The following is an 18,232-nucleotide window of genomic DNA, read 5'->3' on the forward strand; positions in this document are numbered from 1 at the left end:
GGAGGGAGGGAGGGAGGGAGGGAGGGAGGGAGGGAGGGAGGAGGGAAGGAAGGAAACAGAAAGAAAAGTTGCCTTGGAGGGAACTGCTTCCCCTCTCAGCAGACTTTCCTGTTCCCCTCCTAGCAACATGATTCTGGAGGAAGGAAGGGCCTACATTATCATCTCCATCTTCAAAGGGTGAGAAGATGAATCCCAAAGGCTGAGCTTCAAAGTTGCCCAGCGTCTATGGCCAATAGGGTCTAGAAGGAAGAACTCTGAACTCTGGGACACAAGCAGGCAAGGGCTGGCGCTGGAGCTCCTGGTGGCTTCTGGTCAAGGGCTGCTTTCATTTTATCCCAGTCCTGCAGGTGGCTGGCAGCTAGGCTGACTCCTTTGGGCTCCATGTGAACCCATTTCTTTCATCTATTAATTAACTTGTGAACTTTTCGGATGGGGAGCAGAATCTTCAAAAGAGGCAGAGAGTCCTCCCCCTTCAGAGCTTCCCAGGATTAAAGTTCATCCGGCTGTGGAATGCTCACAGGGACTGGCCGCATTACTGAGGAGTAACTGCTGGGAGCCAGTGAGATGCAAATATGAAAACGTGAAAATGAGCTTAGCCTCCAGCAATCCCGGTGGGCTCAGACTGGGGGACAGTGTGAGTCGGAGAGCCTCCAGGTGAGCCGCCACAGTCACCAGTCACCTTAAGGGACCAGCGCGAAAGGGAAGGCCCTAGGCGGTGTTCACCGTGCCTCCTTACCTTGCAAATATCCTACATTGATATCTTACCTGATTCAGCACACCAGGAAAATCGGGGCTCCGGATTAGTATGTCCTTGTGTCTACAGGTCCTGTACAGTTTTGTTGCCCATCGATGTGTGAAACCGCCGTCACAAGCAAGATGTCGAACCGTCCCATCCTCACGGGCATCACAGAGATGTCTTGTGCCACACCCTGCTTGCCTGCCCCCTCGTTCTAGGCCCCAGAAAATGTCTAATTTTGTTATTTTGAAAATGTCTTATAAATGTAACCTGTTGTGATTCGTTTTTGTCCACTCTTCATAGCCCTCTTCGATCTATCAAACTGCTGTGTCTCAGCGGTTCCTTCCTTGTTTTGGGGCTGAGCAGTTCCCATAGTGTGGAAGTGTACGCTTAGCCGTGCATCCGTGGAGGAACATGTGTGTGTGTCCACCCTGTCACGGCTGTCCCCGCTCTTGCACAGTCAGCCATGGTTTCATTTCTGGGGACACTTGCCTTGGAGTATAACTGCCATATTATATGTCAAATCTTTTTATTCTTTTATGTCTTTTTATTGCATTTATTTGGGAGAAAGCGCACACATGGAGGTCAAAGGCCAGCTTGCAGGAGCCATTTCTGTCCTTCCACCACCAACCAAGCGGGATGGAACTCAGGTCATCTGACTTGGCGGCAAGCACCTCCACCCATGGAGCCAGATCACCAATACTTGAAAAGTCTTTTGGCGGGAGAGGGAGTTTTCTAAAATTATATATCTCACACCCTGCTCTGTCCTCTTAAATAGAGTCAAATGGAGATAAGTTGATCTACTGTGGATTCTTTGGAGTCTTTATCGAACCACTGACATCTGCAGTAGTCTGGGGCTCTTTCCTGCTCCCACACCCGGGTGCTGCCTAGAAGACCTGACTCTTTAAAAAAAAAAAAGTCCTATTTTACATACCAATTCCAGTTCCCTCTCCATGCCCACCCCCATATCCACTCCTCAGAGATGTGAGGCCTCCCATGGGGAGTCAACAAAGTCTGTCACATCACTTGAGGCAGGACAAAGCCTCCCATCCCACCCCCATCTAGGCTGAACAAGGTAACCCTCCATAGGAAATGGTCTCCAAAGAGCCAGTTCATGCACTAGGGATAAACGCTGGTTCCCCTGCTACTGGCCCCAAAAACTGCTCAGGCCACTCAGCTGTCACCCACTCAGACCCGACTCTGAAGCACCTCAAACACAGCCAGTGTAAGCTAGGCTATAACATGAAGTAGGCTCTGGTTAGGACTTAATACAGAAAGAGAATATAAAATATTCTGGTAAAGTAAAAATTAAGTTGAATTCAAGTTAAAACAACACTATAAAAATAACTTCAATTATTTCTTTGTGCTTTAAAATTTTGGCTGCAAGAGAATTTCAAATTATAGTAGTTCCTTTCTTCTGCCTGTGGCTTCCGCTACCCAGAATCAACCAAGGTCTGCAAATATTCAGTAAAATTTTCAGAAATATGTAACTCATAAGTTGTAAATGTGTGCCATTTGAGCATCCTCGGGAAATTTCCCAACTCCCCGTTCTGTCCTAAGTCCAGGGGAATCTTCTTTGTGTCCAGCGTGTCCACACTGTATACCCTGCTCCGCTGTTAGTCTCATACCAATCTGGGCTAATGCAGTATTGCTATCTTGCTATCAGTAGCTGTGTCCAGGCAGCCCTTACGTGACAATGTGACGTCATGACGCAGGTCCGCCTCTCTCCATTACTCATTTGCCTTCCATTCATCGAAGACTGAATTGTCTCACCTCATTGCACATACGGAGAGCAAAGTACAAAAAGATATTTGAGGGTCAGTGGGATGCTTCAGTGGACAAAGGTGCCTGCTGCCACCCTAACGACCTCACGTCAATTCCTGGACCCACATGGTAGAGAACAATTCCCGTAAGTTGTACACACACACACACACATTCACATACAGGCACACACACAGAAATAAAATAGAACTTTTTTTTGAAATGTTCTATTACATGCTAAGGACATTATACTTACCTTGTTCCCTCCCCATCCGAAAAATAAAAGGGGGGAAGAAAACCAGCAAAACACATATCTTATAAATGTGGGGAGGGGGTACATCTAAGATCAAAAAGGATTGAGTAGCACTTTCTTCCAGGCACTTCCGGGATTTAAAGATGGAGCAGCTGCCACACTACAAGTTAGAATGACAAAAATCCAGACTACCCAGCTTCAAGGTCCAGGCTGCTCGTGTGCGCGGGTCAGGTGAGTGAACCACGCCTACTGTCTGATGTAATAAACTCCAGATGATGCCAATGAAGAGGGCCTGCTCATACCGAAGAAGCAAAGCCCTGTGCTAATGTCCCAGACAATGAAGTCCATTCAGTGTCTTCAGAAGCTTAGTTCCTTGCAGTGACAGAGGTCACCAAGACCTTCATGGCCATTTCTGCCTTCTCAACTCCTGGTTGGTCCTCAGCTATTTCAGTTTTGGGGTGAATTAATGTCACTGGTGCCAAGAGAGATTTCTAGGCATCACATTCCTAAGAGCATCCTCCATGTGAATGCCCCAAGCCCCTGGGAGCTCACTCCCCTTAAGAGAACATGCCAGAATTGTAATAAGGCCATACGCAAGTAGTAGCCTCATAAGTCACAGAGCACAGACATCTGAAAGGAGGTGGCCCTGACATAGAATATCTCTTCACATGTTTAACACTGACAGGCTCGTGCTTGTAAGGCAACCCCTCTTATCTGTCTCTACAGTGTCCCCTGCCTTTCGGCCTGGCTGCCTGCCCATCTCCTGGGCCAACGAAAGGAAAATATTCACAATCCTGACTTCATTGCAAGGGGAAACGTTGGGCCTCTGCTTTTAATTAACCATTTGATACTGATTTTCTTCTTTGACCATAAAAGATATCCAACTGCATACCTTCCAAACGAGCCATACAGATCTAATAAACAATGTCTTTCCAGTCAGAAGGCAGCTCCCACTGCCTCTCTCATCTACCATAAAAATTTGAGCCTCCCAATACCCATTGATTGGACAAATATTGGGGGGATGCCTCTTTTTCTGCAGAGGCTCAACATGCTGAGCACTGAGATAATAGAAGCAAATTAAACCTCAACCCTTCCTTGCCCCATACGAAAAGGAAAAAAGAAAAAACAAAAACAAAACAAACAAAAAAAAAGGAATTCCAGAAGAGAGACTGGCTATTCAAAAACGCAAAAACAGAAACAAAGAGCAGATGAAAGAGTGAGTGGTTGGTTGGTTTCGTTGTTGTTTTTTCCCCTTGACTCAATGCAAAACCATAACCCATTTCTAACTTGAAAAGGCAAAGAGATATAAACACATGGAAACTGCAAAGCGGTCTCATATTCCTGAAACCTCCCACGATAATAACCAAAGCCACACAGTGTACACCAGGCTCTCGGCTGGGCGCACCAGTGATAGCCTAGAAACCCTTCTAATGCCTTGAGGAATAAGTCAGTGATGCATTCAAAGCAACCATTATAGACCAGCAACATGGCGCCGCTGGTAAAAGCGCTAGCCATGAAGCCTGGCGGCCTAAGCTCATTTCGGGGACCTACAGGGCAGGAGGAGATGCCCTTTGACCTCCACGCTCATGATGTGGCAGGTGCACGTACATGCACAGTGTAAAAGTGTAAAAATAAAACATTAAACAAGCCAGGCATGTGTGGTGGCACACAATGGTAACCCCTGCACTTGGAAGACGAGGCAGGTGGATGTGAATTCAAGGCCAACCTGGTCTACATCGCAAGTTCCAGGGCAGCCAGTGCTACAGAGTGAGACCGTCTCCACAAAATAAACCACAACCAGAATTCTAGAAGAGTTTTAAACCCTAGTGAGAGAAGCCCGTGTAGAAGGTGGCTAGATCGTGGAGAGCCTCATCTCCTGTAACCATGAATGTGTCATAGTTCGGCTTTTGAATGCCTCTTCCGTCCCAGCTCTCTTAGTTCCGGGCCATGAAATAAGCTTCTCCTGCCACACATGCCTCCATGATGCGCTACTGTGCCCAGAGCCACATGGCCAACATAGCAGACCAGAACCTCCACAGCTAGCACCCAAGCCAAACCTTTTCTCTTTAGAAGTTCACTGTCTCGAGTACCTTCCTCGTAGTGATAGAAAGCTGACTAGCAGGATGGAGACTGTTGTGACGGAAGCTGTGCACATATCTACTTTATAATAAGAAAAGCCACTGGTGGTTTAACACGATGTCCCAGTCGCCAATACTTCAGGAACTGTCCATGTTTTATCTCTAATTTTCCTAGCAGTCTTCTCTGGGAGACTAAAACATGCACCTCAAAGCATACGTCTCTGGCATGCTGGGAGAACTTTCAGGCATAGAAATGGCTCTGAAAGCTTCCCTTTCATGAGACAGACCTGCACTTGCCTGCGTTAGTAAAGAAGAGTGAGGTACCAAATGTTACCCAGATGCCACTCAGCTGCCTACAGATTTAAGGAAACTTACTCAAATCACGGGAAGACAAATTTGGGGTCTGACCCCAAATCTAGGCAGAGACTGTTCTGAGTGATGGCAGGCTCTTCTGAGACATGACCTCATAGTCCATCTGCATCAGCACCATCCCCCACTCCCAGCATCTCTCCACTCACTTCTCCCAGACATTGTTCCTGTCTTCAAGAAGCCCTGACATACGAACTTCAGTGGCCTGGCTCTTAGTTACTGTCTTACACCACTGTATATGAACATAGTAAACGTACATGTGTGTTCTCCTATGCATCATCCATTGTTGTCTATCCTAGAGATTCGGCTGGCAAACCCGGAGATGCCAAATCTCAAATTCCTCCCTGCTTTCCCTGGGGCTGCGGCCATCCCTTCCTAGAGACAGGACAACTGAGACTCAGAAGCATGAAGTCCGCACGGCACTACTGCTGCTAAACTTAGCGTGCAAAGCTTGGTACAAAAGATGGGCAATAAGCCAATCTGGGTGCCATAATTTGCCATTGACTATGCAACCAAGTGTTTCTACAGATGGGGTCCCTCACAGTAACTGGGAGTACAGAGCTAGCGAGCCCCTGGTCTGCTTTCACAGAGCGGCTTCTTGTGCTCAAGGTGAAGAAGCAAACGCGAACAAAATCGAAGCCCATCACTGACCTTGGCCTAGTTCTGTCCCCTCAGTAAGCCAGCTGAGCTGACCTGTAGGGAGTAATTAGCACATAAATTTAGTATTTAACCACTGGGGACCTTATTAAGTCAGACTCTGCCACAGGAGACCTAGAGGGGGGTCTGGGACTACCCTTCCTCCAGGCTACAAGGTAACTTGCTCCTGGTCCATGGAGCTTGCCCAGCCCACTCTTCTGCAAACAAGAACTTGAGGGTCAGGGAGGCAAGTGTTTGCCTAGAGTCCCACACCTATCTGGAATGAGTACTAGATGACAGACAGGAGCTGACCTCCAGGCCAGATTTCTTCCTGCTACGCACCAGTGCTCCCCTCCCTCCAAAGGGGAGAAAAACCAAAAATTAATTTCATCTTTACAATTCTCTTTTCCCATTAAAAATAATACTACACATGCAAAAGTCACACAGAGATAAGACAGACTGGATGCTAATCTCTTCCTCACTTTCCAACACAGATTCTTACAAACAAAAAAAATACTCAAAATAACTGGGGGGGGGGGGAGTATCATAAATAACATCTTTATTTTTATCTAAGCAAAGACTGTTTTCTGGTCAGCCACTTCGTATCATTAAAAGTTTGAGAAATTGTATGCTAAGTTTTCCTAAAGGCATTTCCTAAATTAAAATTTAACTTGGACAGAAGTAGCCCCAAACGAGCTGCTATTCTAAACCAATACTGAGAATAGATAAGAGTCAGCAGGGTGCTGCCTTCCTGAAGGCCCCCTGCACAGCCCCACCCCACCCCGCCCCCCACCCCGAGCCTGGGAAGTGTTGGCACCCCGCAGTCTAAGTGTTGGGACTGGATTCAAAGCCTCCTCACTCTTGCCACTAGGAAGCCTCAAAGGGCTTCTGTGGCTTGGAACTATATTTTCAACCTTGAGAGTTCAAGAGCGCTCACTCCATAAAATGCCTCACCTCAGAACCAAGAACACAGCAGGCCCACAGCCCCTCCTGACCCACAGGCGTAGCCGCCACTGAGCCACAGATTTTCCACGTGGTGGACAGGACTTTCCTTTTAAATGGCCAAAAAGCATACAGTATGAAAAAGGCAGCTGCTTAACCTCCTGCCCCATTCCACTGTCCAAACCAGCAGATCTCATATAAGGCTTCCAATGCGGGTCTTGCAGCTAGTACTCTAAAATACAGACAGTGAAGAAGAGGAAAAGATAATTTCTCCCCTTCCTGGAGGAATCCAGGGCAACTCAGAGAAGCCAGAGGGCCCTCTTAGCTGATAGTCAGAATCTTAACAAAATACTAGCTGTTCCCTAACCAAGAGCGAGAGGGAGAGAGATTAGTTTGGGCAAAAGTGCTTCAAGCCTTGACTGTCCCTTAGGGCTTGGTCCTTGCCACAACCTTGCCTCACTCTAGCCGCACAGCTCTGACTAACACTGGGTGTGTGAGGTAGAGCGCAGACTCATCTATGGAGACTTCCTGGGAGATGCTCCAAGAATTTCCTTAGAATTGCAAGAAGCCTGGGTACCAACTTTCCTTCCCAGGTCTGTCTTTCACGAGGATGCTTCTAGATCAACTGGACATTGTGCTGAGTTCAGTCACAGAGACTTTAGTGGGAAACAGAGTTCCAGGCAAACAGGGGAAGCTTTGTTAAGTCTCAAACGTATTTTTTTCTCATCATCTCTTTTCCAGAAGTAAGGACTGATAACTAACGTAAACGTATTCGTAGTCGTTAACTGGCACTTTCACGGTGACACGCAGTCTGCAAAGCCTTGCCCTGGATTTTTATATACTAGGCAGTTTTAAAATTCAGGAAACAGGCCCTGCACATCTGCCCAGGATCACAGAGTGGATGAGTAGGGGGGGCAGACCCAAACAGAGTCTTTTCTCTTCTGTCTGGGACTGCCTCATTTAACATTCACAGGCTGCTGCTTCTGCCCATTTGCTTGGTTTTTATCCACATCTGGAAAATGGGTATCATAGCAATAGGCCCTACCTAACTGTATCACTTAATTTTATTTTATGTGTATATGTGCTTTTCCTACATGTATGTCTGGTGCCCACAGAGCTCAGGAGAGGGCATCAGATCTCCTGGAACTGGAGTTATAGACAGCTGGGAACTACTAGTGTAGGTGCTAGGAAATGAACTCAGGTCCTGCAGGAGAGCAGTCAGTGCTCTTAACCACTGAGCCATCTCTCCAGCCTAGCAGTACTGTTGTGAAGGCTGACACACGAACGCCACCAGGCACACAATAGGTACTTACATAACTGTCACTACTGCCAGCCGGAGCTGATCTGAGAACACCCTCCACTTCAAGGCCTGTCGAAGAGCTCATCTCGAGCTTCATCCAGTCCGAGTCACTTCAGCTAGAAGCCTTCCCGGTCACACAACGTGATGACAGCCCTTCCACCGCCATCACTTACCGGTCGCGAGCCCCTGGCCCTGCTAGATTTTCCTTGGCACTTGACGTTACGTGAAAAACACATGTTTATCTTTTGACACGCACGCCCACGAGGCATGTTTGCTTTGTCACAGCTGTTCTCTCGGTATCTCGAGCAATGTCTGTCATATCAATGTGCTCTGAGTGAATAAAGGGGGCCAGGTGAGCCCACTTACCAAGAAACAAACGCAAAATGCTGCTGCCTGCCTGCTGACCTTCCATCTCAGGGCAGCCTTTCAAGGTTCATTTCCCATCCATCTCCATGTAGTATGTGATAGTTCTCTCCAAAGAAAACAGAGGAACTGAGACAACCTCACCCCCAGGACCACCAAAAAGAACTCATTGGTTTTATAGGGAGACAACCAGTAGGCTTAAGCACAGAACTCCTCTCTGCATCCAACAGTCACATTGGGGGCCTCATCTCTGACCTGTTGTGGCCCTGCTGGCATATAGAGCTTGACTTGGAAATTATTGTGTTCATCAAAAATCAAACAGAACTGACAGCAGACTTTTGTGAGCATTAACACTTAGTGCCTAAGGAACTGTGGTGTGAGCATCCAAGACACACTTTCTGCAGCAGAGCCTACCTTGAGAAGCTTCTCCTGGTCCTCCCTCCTCCACCACCTCCCCTCCACCCTTTCTAGAAGTGATACCCTTGCTCTGCTGCATCCTAGCATCTCTGCCATACTCCTTACAAGGTCAGACTTCGAGATGCTGGCAAAAGGTTTTGTGGTCTCAGGCACCTTGATATACTTGCTGAGCAAACCACAGCGGGGCAAGAAGTCAAACAGCAGCCAACAGGGACCTGATAAAAGCTTGACCAAGCCCTCTTTCTCTCTCCGGAAGGAAGAAAAGGTGTCCCTGCCTGGCATAGATGAGCCTAGAAAGTCAAAGGTCCCTTTCTGGGTACATTAGCACATAGATGGCTTGCAAGTTCAAATCTTGGATACTTCCCTCTCCTTTGAAAGGTAAAGAAGAGAGATAAATTGTTCCTCAGGGAAGACTTCCCTAGTAGAGGGGATTCCTTAATTATCTGTTTGTTTGTTTTGGTTTAGTTTTTCATTTTTGGTCTTTCTTTTTTCTGTTTCTGTGATACAATATCCTCACAAAAGCAACATCAAACATCATCAATGGTCTATTCTGACTCATAACTCAAAGACAAAGCTCACGATGATAGGCAAGTTAAGAGAACAGGAGCTTGAAGCAGCCACAGTCAAGAAGCAGAGCACAAAGACCCTATGCTCTGCTCAGCTCCTTTCCTCCACTTGCAGGGTCCAGGATCCCAGTCAGGGGACAGTGGGCAAGACTTCCTTCCATAATTAGAATAATCAAGAGTATTCCCCACAGACATGCGCAGAGGCCTCTCTCCCAGGTGATTTGAGATTTTTTTTTTTTTTTTGTTCTGTTGACAATTAATAGCAACCATCACGAAGGACTTCTTTCACAATTCCTCAGGGAGAGCAGGGGTAGACCTCTTCTCTGTGGAGAGTGCAAAAACGCCAGACTTGCCAAAAAAGAGAGATGCAAGAAATGGAGGGTGGGTGGGCTCTGTCAAAGGCAGACAACCCAACAGTATTTCCTGAATCTTCCTCTTCCTCTTTGTACCAATTAGCCAATCATGTCAGACTGGAAAACTGAAGCTTCAACCAATGAGATGAGAGGCAGGAACCACTTATGCCAGTGATGAAAGACAGAGGCCATTTGGACTAATTGTTCTCACTAACCACGTAAACCACGTATGGGTTATGGTGCACTCTTTATACAAAAAGAAATCTTGCCGGGTTATTGTCGCTTTGCCCATGTGTTCCTCTTATGACACCAATATTGTTCTTTTCCTAACAAAAAGGACTGGGACAGAAAATAGGAATTGTTGTCAATTAGAAAAAGAATGGGGGCTAACTTACAAAGTAAAAGCCAGAGCTGTGAAAGACTTCTCATCATGAGAAAGCAACTGCCCATGGCTCCCCTGTAAAGGCCACAGTAGGCTTAACTTGTTCTAAGTTGGAGTCCTCTTCTTTAGAAAAAGGTGGCCATTGAGGCATTCAATTATTCAGCAACCCGTTCTTGATTTCTAGGAGCAGTCAAGAAAACTGGGGTTATTCCCATCTCTATGAAACAAGAAGGAGGCCTGGTGAGAGCCAGTAGATGCCATACAACAGCTACCAGGCCATATGCTTCATGGGCAGACCCTGAAGCAGACTCCATCTAAGGGAGCACCCAATGATGAGGGACTCAAGGGAGCACTGCACAAGCAAACACTTGCTGACAGGGTGCATCATGCAACCCTTACAATACAATGAGAGGAAGCAAGGGCCCCAACCTAGCTGAGCCCAGAGTCAGGGATACAGTGTCTGGGCCAGAGTAAAGACTGTGGCTCGTGTTCCCTCAGGAGAGAAGAGCTCAGGAAAAGGCACCATGTATAAAAAGTGCCCAGTGAGCGCCAGAAAAAGGCAGCAGGCAGCCTCAAGGTCACATAAGGAAGTCCTTGATGGCATTTGTGGGGGTGCCCACTATCCCACCCTCTTTATTTCAAGTGAGACTCTGGTCTTTGCTCCTGAGTATACCTATATATGTTCTTCTAGACTCAGGTGGCCCTTTTCTCTGCCCCTCCTTGTCGTGTTTGCACAGATATTGCCATTCTGACATGTATGTCAGAAAAGCACAGGAGTAGTCCTTGTCTCTGGCAGTGCCCAGGCCCAAGAGTAGAAGCACCCAGGTGTTCGCTTTCTCTGACACTCCCTGTTCAGGAGGCAAAGGAAATGTCAGTATGATACTGTCTCCTGCTATGGTTTAAACATGGCTTCCTCCCCACCCAATTCAACACTGAAATTTGCCACTGTGGCAGTACCGGGTTTTTAGAACTCTCTAGAGGGTTTCTAAGGATTAATAGTCTTCTCCAAGATTGCCTCCTGTCTTGTTCCCACCACTGGCCCTTCTGCTCTTCTAACTTGGTGTAGCAGCATGAGGCCTTTTCAAGGGGAAATCACCCGGTCTTGGGTTTCCAGCCTTCAGAACCAGATGCTAAAGGAACTGTTTCGTAACTTACCCATGTCAGGTGATGTCACAGCCACGGAAAAGGGAGGAAGATATTCTTAAGCTCCAGCTCCACAAAACCTTCCAGGGATTCTCCCTCCTTTGCCCACAAAACTTACTTTCCACACCTCTTTTGTACGTGTGAGTGGGGGGGGGGCACTTAGTGACATTGATGTGGCATATTCTCAACATGGACACACATAGCAATCTTCCCTTGAGTAAAATGGACCAATGGTAAGCTCAGGGCCGTGCCACAAAGAAGGGGGTAGAGTAGAGAGCGAGCTGGAAAGGATCCTGGGGTCCTTCACATCCCTGAGTTCCAGGTTCCCTTGGGAATACAGGCAAGGCCTCCCTCTATAACTAGCCTCTGAGGGGCTGGACTCTGGTGGTTCTGGTTTGATCGCATGGCACTGCATTGGTTTTCAATCGCTCTATATGTTCTCACTGGGAAAAACAACAAACACTCCTGGGTTAAAGAATAAGAATAACACATTATTCAGGTGCTGACTGGTGAGGAAAGGTGTCTACGTCACAGGACATGGAGACATTATGAGAATCACTCCCTCCTGCTCAGGTCAGAGACCTGGGAAGAAAAGACACTGAAGCACAAGGTGGCCTCTGCTGCCCCTCAGCAGGACCTATGAGATAGTCAAGTCTTTCTACATATTTCCAACTTTCTCTGGACACTGACGTACCCAAGAACATCTTTCAGCTTTCCCACCCAAGAAAGCTTGTCCCTAAATTCTGAGTAGATCTGGGCTTCTCCCTCATAGTAGGGCTTAGGTAGCTGAGAATTAACCTGCAAACCCTTCACGATAAAACCAGAGCAGTTTCCCTATAACTGGGTGAAGAAACAGAGAGAGAGGGCCAGGGAGGGGGTTGGCACAATCATTGCAGAAAAGCCAAAAAGCAGATTCCACTATGAAATATGAAATTCAGGCCCAGCGCAATAGTTTGTGGATAAAGATATAAACCACTAAGACTAACACTTGGAGTTCATGCAGTGGAAACGAAGAAATGACCCCCCCACACACTTGTCCTTTGATCTCCACACCTATGAGGCCCATACCTCCACATGAAATAAACAAAATGCAATGTCTTTTTAAAAGTGCAACACAAAATTCTTGCAAAGTGAGAGTCCCCATAGTAGATGATCAATAAATAGCAGTGCCCAGTAGTGGGAGGAGTCAAATCTGGCTGTTGAGCCATTTCTGAGTGAGAGAAACACACATGGCGTGTGTGGAAGCAACGCCAGGAGGTGAGGACATGGGAGAGGACAGAAGACAAGCAGATGGGGGTGGTGCTGACTGTAGACACTGAAGGCTGAAGGGCAAGCGAGAGTTCAGTGTGGAGAGACAGAAGCCACGGGAGCTGAGGGGTGGGCATGCTCTGGGGCAGAGATTCTGGAAGGTCGTGAGACCAGGAAAATGCCCTGAACAGAGGCCAGGCTTTGTCTTCTGAGACCATTTTAGCTGAGTCAATCTTGCTTTCTTAACAAAAGACAGCAAACTTCCCACGGGGGAAGATACTGCCATATATTTCCCCAGCATTCACTTTAGGTGTTGAACAAATATTTAACCAAGCGGAAGCCGAGGCAACCTGGTAGTTTACACAGGAGGTGTCACTAGGCAGGTGAGGGGGCGGTACCCCTCTCCCCTCATCACTGCACACCAATGTCCTGGCTTAAGCAGACAGATCGATGACTGTGCTGCTTCTGAGAGCTGCAGGAAGGCACAGCCCACATCAGCTGAAGAACTCTCTAAACCTGAGTCCTTAGACAAAAGTGCAGGAGAGCTCTTTGTAAACATTTTGACTGACCTACATAACGGTTCAACATCAACACAGCCCTGAGATCTAGGGGACTGGCCCTTTAAGAACTCAATCTGGAGGAGATGGAAAGAGGATTTCTAAGCTGCATCCTCCACTTTCTTCCAGGGAGGGAAACCAGTAGGTTTTTATTTTCTGGACCTCTCTAGTCCTTTTTTCTCTCCTTGCTGGACCATGGGGCACCTATCCCAAACGGTGGCCTAGAGATAGGTATGGGTAGAATAAACTGAGCATGCTCAGTTCCTCTCCTACTTCCTCCACAGGATACACCTAAAGATCCCAGCAACCATTCCTGTCTAGCGAAGCTTATCTGGCCACAGGAAGTTCTTCATTCCTTGTCTTAGAGATACCAGATGGGTGTCTTCTAAGACAGAGCGCTATGGTGTGACTAAAGAAGACACGGTCACCACCATGGATGTCACCAAGCCTGCTGCTGTGGGGTATCAGTCACCTCCAAGTGGATGTTGAGCACACAGGTTCTTACATAGCAATCCTCTGAGCAGTGAGCACCGTATCTTCCTAGCGCCTGCACTTACAGCCAGGACTTCTCATCACAGGTAGGTTCTAAAAGGGTGAAGGAAAACCACCTCTCCCCTCCAGGGGATGGAAACAGTATGTAAAAGAAGACAAAACAAAACAAAACCACGCAACACTCAGCTGGAGTGAAATCCAAGAGGTGAGGCTATCACCGCTCATGCGGAGAAAACGTACAACAAGCTGTTTTCATAGCCTTCTTCTCTAATCCCATCCGGAACCGGTGTCGGTGTCGAGTTCCCGGGAAGAACAGATAAGAGCCTTTCAAGAATGTCTTGAATTTGAGGCCACGGGATCTATTTTTATCTCCCATCCTTGTCCTTGAGAAATATAAACTTAATTATAACCTAAGACTTGTAGATGCTAAGAGTCTCTCTCAGAGGTGACTCTATCACACAAATGGGCCCAGCCAGGCCTGCAGTCTAGACACTTTGTCCTCTCTATCCTGTGAAAATCACAGCACTGCTCTGCACTTGGGGATGTGGCTGCAAATTACACGCTGACCACAGACCATCAGCCCAGCACTCGCCAGCATCCTGCCCAGACTCCCACGGTGGACTCATCTCAGTATGCCTCTCATTCAACAGGTGAGGGAAAAAAAAAAAAAACTTATAGAGGTCACAGAGCTACTGACCTGATGGGCAAAGGAAAGCCAAGCCCTCTACCAAGACCCATGGAATGCCAACGGCCTGCTCTTCCAGGTTGATCTACCAGATGCCCTCACCAGCCCCTTAGGAAAGTCCTCGCTTTGAGGTAGCTTTTCTCAGGCTATTGGCTCAGGAACTTCCTTCGGTTAAAGGAATGTCCCAAACCACACTACAAATACTTCCAGACTGTTCCTTAAACTGGTGGCTGATTTGAGGACTGTGTCAGCGGGACAAGCAAGAATCAGGCCAATTTGCTTGCTGGGTCAACAACAGTGAAACCCATCATGTGTCAGAGGCATAAATTGTGAACGCAGCCATCCTTCAGCGTGAAACATCCCCTGGGACTTAAGGAGAAGGTCCACATCTCAGACAGACCCTGCCACCTGCATAGTGACCTTGGGTAAACTGCCAACCTTACTTGCCTGACTTAAGATCAGAAGACTAAAGAGAAAAAAGAAATCCATTTCATTAGATTAGTTGGAAAATTAAAGTTAATATTGTGCATGAAATAATTCCTTAAGCTGCAATGCCCTATACAAATCAAGAGATTTAATTATAATTATTTGCACTCAGCTATTTGGCTAGGATCTCACGTAGAGTTTTAATCACCAAGTAGCGTTTGGAGGATGGGGAAAGCAGAACTAAAGTGGTACAGTGGCATCATGATTAAGGACAAAGCCGGAGCTTCCAGGTGTCCAGGTTCAAATCCTGACTTTCCCTCTTGATTAGCTATAAGCACACAAAACACTCTTTGTGCCTTGGTTTCCTTATGTGGAAAATAGCAATTCTATGGAGGGAAAAAAAAAATCAATCCAATGAAAGTAACCAATTACTGCTTCTTTCATAGGGTTCCCTGGAAAACATACTAGTTAAAATACTAAAAGAACCCAGAGGTCTGGGGTGCAGCTCAGCAGGAGAGCTGAAAACAAGCTGAGTTCAATCCCTAGCAACAAAACAAACACCCACAAATGTGTACAACACAGCATTCTAGGTTGTCCTACAACCCCCAGGATTTTCATCAAGCAGGCAAAATGGGACTAATACTTAGCAGCCTGTACTACGAAACAAAGCTGCTACGGTGGAGGAAAAGAGGCACAATCACGGGTGAGCTGCTGGTCCAAGGCACCTGCAAGTCTCTGGGGCATTCGGGGAGGAAGTAAATAGTCACAGTCCAGTGAAATACTCTTTCTTTCCTCTCTTTCTGCCTCTAGGCGCCAGGTACCGCTCCAAGTCTTTTCTTTACTCACCTTCGCCCAGAGGCCTCCTTCACTCCGTGGTGAATTCCTATCTAAGGCCCCAGAACAACCCTGAAGGAGTCCTGCAGAGCAGAGCGGCTAGCTGCAGGCTGGTGCAGAATCCAGCCCTTTGCTGCAGGACCATGGCCTGCTCTGCTCCTCCTCTCCCATCCCTTCTCCTTTCATCCTGCTGACCGCCACCCTGAGCTCTCACAACACAGCTCACATCTTCCCTGAGGGCTTCTCCCTTCCAGGGATTCTGCATTTGGTCACTGCCAGTTCTGAACTTTGAGGCTACAGGAGTCTATTTTATGGCTCCTGAAAGTGAACTGCCCTATAGCCAATCCCAGTTCTTGCAGATCTTCCACAGTGATGACCCTAGTATCGGCCATAAATGATTCAAGATGAGGTTTAATTTATAGAAAGGTCTTCCCCCCCCCCCACCCCAAGGTCTATAGGAGATAATCAGACCAAAACTAGGTTGCCTATTCTATTCTATCTAAAACTGCTGGTCCAGACTCACTAAACTAATTTGAGACATGCTGTGGTTCATACTATTTGGTGTGATAGCCTTAATAGCTAGAGCTGGAAAACCCCAAAATCTGAGCTTTAACAATCAACACTTGTTTTTGGTTTACATAAAATCCAAGCCAGTGTGGACCAGCTGCTGGTTTCAGCTACAGAGCAATGAAGAAGGGACGCTCCCAGGTAATTCTACCATGTGGCGTCCCCAAAACATAACTTCTCAAGTTACCATAGTAAACTGCCTGGGAAGATCTTAATGGATCCTGCAAGTGACTCTTGGCCCTCTCAGCCTCATTCCACTGGCTAGTGTTTAGTCACACGGCCTCACTTAACTAGAAGACAGCTATAAATGACGTGTTCAAGAACGGATGAAACAGATTTACTGACCAGCTAGTAATCATCGCCACAAATCTATTGTTTGGAAAATTCTCCAAGGCAATGACCATCTTTGTCTCTCTGGTGGAACTACTGGAACCTTCAGCTCACAGTAACAGCAAAACAAAGTGTGACTAGTGATGAAGGAGGGGAAGAGGTATGTGTTGGCCAGAGGTCTTAGAATAAATACCACAGTTCACGGTCACTACTGAAGACTCATTGGGGCACCATACGCAAGTGATTGGTCTCCTCCCTCAACCCAAAGCCTGGATTTGGGGCTGCAGGAAAAGATGCTAGAGAAACTGTCTTGATGTCCGTGTAGGGACAGCACAGCTACTTTCAACATCCAGATGACATCAAAATGAGACATCAGGGGGCAGGAACACAAGGGCAGTGGAAGCAGACGAAATCCTGCCCAGGCCTCTTGCTGGCCAAACAAGCATGCAATATCCATGGTACTGTGCTATACACATGGTACTGCTACACACATGGTACAGTGCTACACACATGGTACTGTGCTCCACACATGGTACTGCGCTCCACACATGGTACTGCGCTCCACACATGGTACAGTGCTCCACACATGGTACTGCGCTCCACACATGGTACAGTGCTACATACGTGGTACAGTGCTACACACATGGTACTGTGCTACACACACACACACGGTACAGTGCTACACACATGGTACTGTGCTACACACACACACGGTACTGTGCTACACACACACATGGTACAGTGCTATAAACACACATGGTACAGTGCTACAAACACACATGGTACAGTGCTACACACACACACACACACATACACACATGGTACTGTGCTTCACACACATATGGTACAGTGCTACACACACACACACATACACACATGGTACTGTGCTTCACACACACATATGGTACAGTGCTACACACACACACACATACACACATAGTACTGTGCTTCACACACACACACACACACACACACACACACGGTACTGCGCTACACATTTTCCATAATTAGTTCAGAGGGCTCCCAATCTCCTGAGAAGGAGGCAGTGTCCTCTTTGCCCTTCACCCTCCACCTTCCTGAGAATTCATGTTTTCCATACTTCCCCACAGCCTTTAGAATTCCCCTGCAAGACAGATGATTGGTGTCTAGAGATAACGGGTCTACTCATTGGTACAGCTCCCCATACCTCAAGGACATGGCAACAGGGCACGTGTGACAATCAAAGTTTCTGGATTCAAACCCCAAATCCCGATTTTATAATAACATGAGTTTGGCTGCAATACAGACCTCCCAGGGTCTGAGTTTCCTTTATCTGTAAATAGACTCGGTCCCACCTCCGATGCTACCGAGATGCGGAAGTCTGTAAAGTGATGCCGGGCATATAGTGGGTGCTCAGAATGCTTAGAACCTCCCTCCTGCCTCTCCCTGGAGCAAGGATTATGCTTTACTTCTCTGACAACGCACCTCACTTATAATAAGAGTTAAAACGCATCGGACAACAGGCTTTCCTGTTGAAAAACAAGAATGCACCCTCAGCTTTGTTTTCAGAACTTCCTTGATTACCCCTCCCTCCCGGTACGGCATTACTCTCATCGTTGTTCCGGTAGCATGAACATTTCTTGGTACTCCGAATCTTTAAATGGTCACCACGGAGGTGACAAATGCCGGAGGGAGGGGGGGGGGGTTGCTCCTCTCCAAAGAGCTAAAGGTTCTGGGGGGGAAAGCCTTTGTTTTAAAAGCACCGTGGAATCTCCTCCTGTGGGGCTCCCTACAGTGACCGAAGACCCTCTCAGA

General features: G+C 47.2%; 1 protein-coding gene across 2 annotated transcripts in view; it reads right to left on the reverse strand.

Annotated features, from left to right (window-relative positions):
* The window catches only part of Ror1 (receptor tyrosine kinase like orphan receptor 1), a 342,771-nt gene that overhangs the window by 318,451 nt on the left and 6,088 nt on the right, over positions 1–18,232 (reverse strand). The window lies entirely within an intron of this gene.

Source organism: Alexandromys fortis, unplaced genomic scaffold (assembly GCF_014885135.2).
Source record: "Alexandromys fortis isolate MF-2015 unplaced genomic scaffold, M_Fortis_MF-2015_v1.1 scaffold_13, whole genome shotgun sequence".
Taxonomy (NCBI): domain Eukaryota; kingdom Metazoa; phylum Chordata; class Mammalia; order Rodentia; family Cricetidae; genus Alexandromys; species Alexandromys fortis.